Source organism: Cyprinus carpio, chromosome B16, assembly GCF_018340385.1.
Source record: "Cyprinus carpio isolate SPL01 chromosome B16, ASM1834038v1, whole genome shotgun sequence".
NCBI classification, from domain to species: domain Eukaryota; kingdom Metazoa; phylum Chordata; class Actinopteri; order Cypriniformes; family Cyprinidae; genus Cyprinus; species Cyprinus carpio.
This window is the reverse complement of record NC_056612.1, coordinates 11,885,458-11,892,601: the sequence shown is the minus strand read 5'-3', so window position 1 is coordinate 11,892,601 and position 7,144 is coordinate 11,885,458. Positions and strand designations below refer to the sequence as shown.

The 7,144-nt window shown below is 43.1% G+C and overlaps 1 long non-coding RNA gene across 1 annotated transcript; it reads right to left on the bottom strand.

The window, feature by feature from the left end:
- Nucleotides 1–3,502: 3,502 nt before the first annotated feature.
- LOC109100941 lies at nucleotides 3,503–4,668 on the bottom strand. The gene is made up of 3 exons (XR_006156686.1): nucleotides 4,344–4,668; nucleotides 4,184–4,241; nucleotides 3,503–3,928 (listed from the first exon to the last, which is right to left on the bottom strand). It is a non-coding gene; the product is annotated as an uncharacterized LOC109100941 (long non-coding RNA).
- Nucleotides 4,669–7,144: the final 2,476 nt, after the last annotated feature.

Here is a 7,144-nt window from a genome sequence, read left to right as displayed (position 1 = left end):
CGCAACGGGGCCAGAGCTGCGTCCATGCATTTCGAAAAAGTTCGGGGAGCCAGGGCTAAGCCGAAAGGAAGAACACGGTATTGATACGATTTGCCCTCTAAAGCGAATCTGAGGAACTTCCTGTGTCTCTTGATGATCTGAATATGAAAATATGCATCCTTCAGATCGATCGTGACAAACCAACTGTTTGGTTGAATCTGAGACAAAATGGACTTTACCGTTAACATCTTGAATTTGCTCGTCCTGAGTGCAAGATTCAAATGGCGCAGATCCAATATGGGTCGCAAACCGCCCCCTTTTTTTGGTAAAACAAAATAGCGGCTGTAAAAACCTGACTCCATCTGAGAGGGGTGTACTTCTTCTATAGCCCCTTTCCTCAGCAGAGCTGTCATCTCTTGCCGCAGCTCCGCGACTTCCTCTGGTTTCACAACCGTGGGAAGAATTCCGCGGAAAGGAGGCGGGCCTTTTCGAAACTGAATGGTGTATCCGTGACGAATCGTGCGTAACACCCATTGTGAAATGCCGGGCAAGCGTTCCCACGCGGCCCGAAATAACGTCAGTGGTTTCAAGATTTCCGCCTTTTGCAACGTTTTCATACGCGTTAAAATGCCCGAACACGGAAGGCTCGCGGCGTCCGTAAGCCGTGGAAGCGCGTGCGTCAAATTCGTTGCATCTCGTTGTGTATAATCCTGAAGCGTGTCCACGGCAGGAATTAATCCAACAAGATGAACATCGGGCTCTGCCGTTAGCGAAAAAGCGGCGGCTGTGTGAGCCGTCATAAACGGGCCGTCTTTGCCAGACCCTTGGACCGTCCCTCGGATTCTGAAGGCTGAATTGCGCAGAGTGTCTGAGGGAACGCCTGACATGGTAGCTCGATCCAATGCTGCTCGAAGTGCCTTTTGCGGTGAGACAGTCGATGTTTGAGCGTGGGGACTGCAGTGAGAGGGTTGGATGCGCATAAACGGTCCAACAGCGCTCTCTAGTGGAGGGCACAGTCCCTGGCAAACAGCGAGAGTATCAGGTGCTGCTGCTAGGAGCCCGAGAATGAGAGGCATTAGCCGTCGAGCTCAGGTCCAACCTTTTCCGCTGTCGCTGGCGAGCCGGTGGAAAAGCCTTAGGACCCCAGTCTTTACGAAGGGGCGCCATAGGTGAAGGCTCTTCTCATGAGGCAGCCCGTTGGCAGTGAGAGGAGGATGAACGAGACCGCGCGGGCGCCTGCCGCCGTTCAATCTCCCTGGGCCTGCGTGGAATCAACTGGCGGAAGGCGGCTGATTGCTGTTTCGCTGCCCTAAATTTATCCACCACCGACGTGACCGCATCTCCAAACAAACCATCTTTAGAAACAGGGTCGTCCATGAGAAAAGATTTGTCCTTTTCTTTGATATCGGTGAGATTAAGCCAGAGGTGGCGCTCAACCGTAATCAACCCAGCCATAGAACAGCCCACTGCCCGAGCAGTATGTTTGGTAGCGCGTAGCGCCAAATCTGTTGCTCGCCGCAGCTCTTTCACAGCCTCGGGTGTGATACCTTCCCCCTCGTCGAGGTCCTTTAAGAGCTCCGCTTGGTAGGCCTGGAGGACCGCCATAGAGTGGAGCGATGCGGCCCCCTGGCCAGCAGCCATGTAGGATTTCCCGACGAGGCTAGACATGACTCGACACACCTTTGAAGGAAGAAGGGGGCGAGACTTCCATGCCGTGGCCGAATTAGGCGCGAGATGTTCGGCTAGAGTCTCTTCCACCGGAGGCATCGCTGCATAGCCACGGTTCGCCATGTCAGAAATGGTGGCGAAATCCGCAGCCGCAGCGTTCGTAATGCGCGCCAAGTAAGGCTGTTTCCAGGACCTCGAAACCTCTTGGTGGAGGTCCGGGAAAAAAGGCAGTGGCCTACGGGGCTGCGCAGGAGTACGACTAGTTAGGAAACGGTCATCCAGCTTCGATGAATGTTGGGCCTCGGCCTTCTCAACCTCCCAATCCAGTCCCAGCTTACCCACCGGGCGAGAAACCACGTCCAACAGTTCGCTGTAGGAGGGGGAGACACGCTTCTCCTGTCCGCTAGGAGGGAGAGGGCTGTCAGCATCGGCCATGAAGTCCTCAGACTCTGAGGCCGCGGTGGATAAGACGTCGTCGTCATACTGCCCACAACCGAAGGAGATAGCATCGTATGCCTCCGGGGTGGGCTGTAAACCCTCATCTGAGAAAACGACGGGTTCGACAAAGCTAGTTTCCTGCACTCGGGTAGGGGAGAGCGAGCGACGTGGAGAAAACTCTCGTCGTAATTTAGGTCGCACATGTCTCCCCAAGCCATCGCCTCGTGCGGTGCCTCGGCAGCCGCAGAAGCGACATGGCGGGGGTTGGATGCGGGGGCGACCTTAGAAAATACTTCTACCCTCGAGCGCAGTACTTTAAGCCGCAGGCTATCACAATGGGGGCCAGAAGAAAGGCCACTAAGCGCAGTCTGTGCGTGATGTAAGCCCAAGCACACTACGCACCTTTCATGAGTGTCTCCCTTCGTGATGAACCTGGTACACGGTTCCTTGCACTTCCGAAAACTCATCGCGTCTGCGAAGGGGAGTTAGCACTGCTCGAATAAAACCGCTTAGAACGCGAGATGATTCCAGGGCACAGATGATTCTCTTTCCTGAAGGAAATGAAATCTGAGCGAAATAGCGCGTGTCACTCGGGTATACGATGCGTACGCATGCGTAGGGCGGTGCCAAGCGCTATTTGGCCAATAGGATTGGCGAGATGGTATAGGGCTTCAGACATTCATCACACCGAGAGGTGTTCCCATACGGTGACGTCACCGCAGCATCGAAGTGACCTATGAAAGGGAACTGACTCGTTTAAGATGATCAGATCAAAATAAACCGGCTCTGGGCTTGGAATATTTCTTTGTTTGATTCACTCAAATTTGATGTAACACCAAATCGAAATAAGAACAAAAAGAAATAAAGAGAAATGACAAGGCGGTTTGTATTACAAAGCGCAACACTGCACTTCTCGGGTTGGCAGCGCTGGTGCGATCCCTTGCATTGTGATAACTAACAGAGGAAAGAAATATGAATGTCTGCTTCATTTTGTGTACTTCCACAAAACGTTACAAATTGCTTTTGTAAAATACGCCTATAGACAGCTTGAATGAACTACTTAAATGAAACAATCGAAAACAAATGGATTTAATTTGTATAAATCAAACAAGAGGTAGGCTACTGTGCAGTCTTTCCAGTCAGAGCTCCTTATCTGCATTGTGCTCACACCCACTCGCAGAGCAGCTTATTCCTACAGTATAAAGCAGGGTTCCTCAATTAGTTTTCACCGAGGGCCGAATTCTGCCAACGATGCCAAGCCAGGGGCCACTGACCTACATATATATATATATATATATATATATATATATATATATATATATACATATATATATATATATATATATATATATATATATATATATATATATATATATATATGTGGCCGTGTAAAACCTTCACACTATGACAAAGACTCCAGCACAGCCATACATCTAACAGGTGTTCTTTATTTCCGACTGAGTTAAGAGAAAACACAGCATTAAATGACTGTGAAATTTCCCCCTGCGTAGTATATTATAATAAACCAAGTTTACAAGAAATATAAAAAGAGATCAAATTAACACAAGCTCCAAATACAGTGTAAATATTTTGTTACAATGGCCTATTCAGTTTAAAGAAAAATAAATAAAACAAATAAAACAGTAGCCCAACTATTGAACACTCCCTTTGGGTGAAATTCGGCTGATTAGAAAGGGTTATTACACATTTCTCCTTAAATCACATTCCTTCTCAAGATTATAAAGATCCCAAATCAACAGAGAAAATAAATGAAAACACACAAAAATAGCCCTGTATGAAATATACCCCTATAAAACAACGGTAGTGGCTTTTGGATGCTATTCTGTAATATAGACAAAACATAGAAACATTCATAGTACATAAACATTAGCCACTTAACTCAATAAATCTGAACTGAATCCAGTTTACACCTCATTAATCATTTATACAGTGTCAATCATGGTATCAAAATGTTCATATTTAGCCTATTAACAAATTATATTTATTGCTGACATAATATAAACATTACAAAATGTTTCTCTCTCTTCTTTGAGTGCACAATAATATTTATAATATGAAACAAAATAAATGAACTCACTCTGTGACACGCTGTAACATGAAACGAGGCGCTGACACACGTGTATCTGTTCTCCCCTCTAATATAATTCAAAGAGAAAATGGATTGTTATTTTCCACAAATTCCCAATTATTATAACAGAACATGCAACTTAAATTAAACTCTTTAAATAAACACTCACGCTCAATCTCCGCCACATTAGATATGTATATATCCACCAGGAAATATCTTGCAGACAGACACCAAATACATGATGCACAAGGTGGTAAGCAAAACACAAGCAGGACTTTCCCCCCTTCCTTAAGAAAGGCTGATGTTTGCTTTTAATCTTATGCACAACTGCTCATGTGCTCAGCTGCAGACAGCTATGAACAAGCATGATGTCTATGTGAACAAGCACAACCCACACATGTAGTACACTCTTCCTCTGTGTGCACTCTACTATGCATCACGTAAACACGAGTGACCCCTAGTGGCGGGTAGGTATGAATGGAGAATATTATGCCCCGGTTTTATATATATATATATATATATATATATATATATATATATATATATATATAAAATAAAAAATAATATTATTATTACAATTATTATATTATTGTTGCTTTTGTTAAAATAATCAAAAGATGGTCACAAGATAATCAGTATAATCTGTTTTATTCAAACAATTATGAACATTTTTGCATTTAGATACAGAAGAACTTTGCCTGTTGAATATTAAAAACATATGAACAAACAAAAAAATCCTTTGTCCTTACCACCCGCGACAGCGACACGTGACAATAAGCGACACGGAATTCTATTTTAGAAATGCTTTTTATTTTCTGCGACGTCGCGGCAGGAACAACATACAAAAAAATGACAGTGATAATCTCAGGTAATGATTATGTGATTTATTCAGTGTTAAAAGTGTCTAATGTGAGTTTCAATATTAGTGATCTTTATAGCCATAGAGCAAGCAAAGCAACAATAGATATTTTAGCTCAGATCTTGAAAATAAATTATGCTAAAGCAAACTTACGTTACAACTGAACTCACTGCTAACCAGCATCCATAGAGATGGTATCACTCACTCACTCAAAACTGTTCAAAGTCCATTCACATTTGAATAATCTATTTTCAGTGTCCACTTTTCTTTACTTAACACTTGCCATGTTTTTGCTGTCACATCGTATATCTACACTGGACGCGACAAAGCATTGCAGATCATTTGAACTTTGTGTCAGCGCGTCATAAATAGAACGAGTCAGCAGTTTTTCTGTCTGGGATTTGTCGCGCCGCGCTGCTCGCGTCCGGTGTAGACAAGATGTAAGTTAATGTCGCTTTCTGATGCTGCGTTTGAATTTTCATGCCACTTTATTTGAAATTAGCGCGGGCCAAACACTTTTCTCTCGCGGGCCGGATGTGGCCCGCGGGCCGCCTATTGAGGAACCCTGCATGGTATTTAGCCTAAAAAAATTAGCATTTAACTGTCAGGGGCGGGTTTCCCATAACGACTGATCTTTTTAGTATACAGATCTGTAGAACAACAGGTTACAGAATGAAATGAAATATGCAAACACCAGCCATGAAAATGTCTATGCCTTTTCATTCAGTAGGCTATATCCCAATAGTTACATAGTTACATTTTAACAAAATCATTATAAAGACATACAAGTTGTCATATAGCAATGGTTAACTGAAGCTATAACAGCAATATGTATTAATAAACAACTGATAAAATTATCCACACAACCTAAAGTATTAACACATTTTGATGCAATAAATATGGCATAATTTAACAGTGTTCATCCCTCTAAAACAGAATATATATATATATATATATATATATATATATATATATATATGTATAGGCCTATATCTTTCACAAACGTCTGTCTCTTTTAAAGTGTTTCTGCACTTGTAGTGTTTATTATTAGATTTCTTAACCCCACCCAGATCTCATCCTATTTTTCACAGCCTGGCTACGGCCATGGTCGAAATATGTTCTTAAAAAAAAAAAAGAAAAAAAAAAATCAAGTCTACAATTGTAATATAGGTTTACCAAAGGCCTATCTTTCAGCTGCCGGGCACTATATAACTAATCGACCAAAAACTGCCTAAACGCCGTCAATTGCGCCGCTATTCTGCACCCAAAACACCATCAGCTCCGCGTTTGTTAGGCCTAATTATTGAACTAATTAAAGTAGTTTGTGCATTAGTAGTGAAAGTTGATTGGTTTTGGATTATTAGGCCTGTTGGGTCTATTATTATTATTATTATTATTATTATTTCAATTTTAGGATTGCCTATAGTTTAATGGATATGAGGGGTGTAGTGTCCTAGACATAGGAAGTTACAGCTCATTAATTATAAGATATTAGTTATAAATTATATGCGTTATGTTAGACATGCAAGGAAAATGCTTTGAAATGCAGGCAAGTAAAAAATTGGGTGTCAAAACGGTATTTGGGTGCATTCCTCCTGCCTGGGCCTCTAACATCAGGCTTCACATTTTCAGAGGGCAATAAGAAGAAACAATGCCTTAAGTTCAGTTGTTAGCTACACTGCATTATTATGCTGTTGGAAATTTTATGGAGGTGATGGGTGATGGCCTGGGGCTCAGCAAATCTTCAGTCAGCAAAACTGTGACAGCAGTAACACCTTTGCTGTTACAGCTTATGAAGAACATTCTGATTTCCCTCCAAACTCCTGAGGAAATCCAGCTGGCCAATCAACAGTATTGACAACATCTCCAGAGTTATTGGCATCCCTGATGGCACCCTTATCCCAGTGTCAAACCCTGTGGTAAATGAGCCCTTGTACATTTACAGGAAGGGATATCCAGCCATAAATATTCAAATAGTGTGTGATCACAAGGGGATGTTCAATGACATTGTAGCAAAATGGCTTGGAAGCACACATGACTCTTTTGTGTGGGCCACTTCTGCAGTTTGCAGGTGGCTGAAGAGGGTGGCTTTGGTGATAGCTGACTGCTGG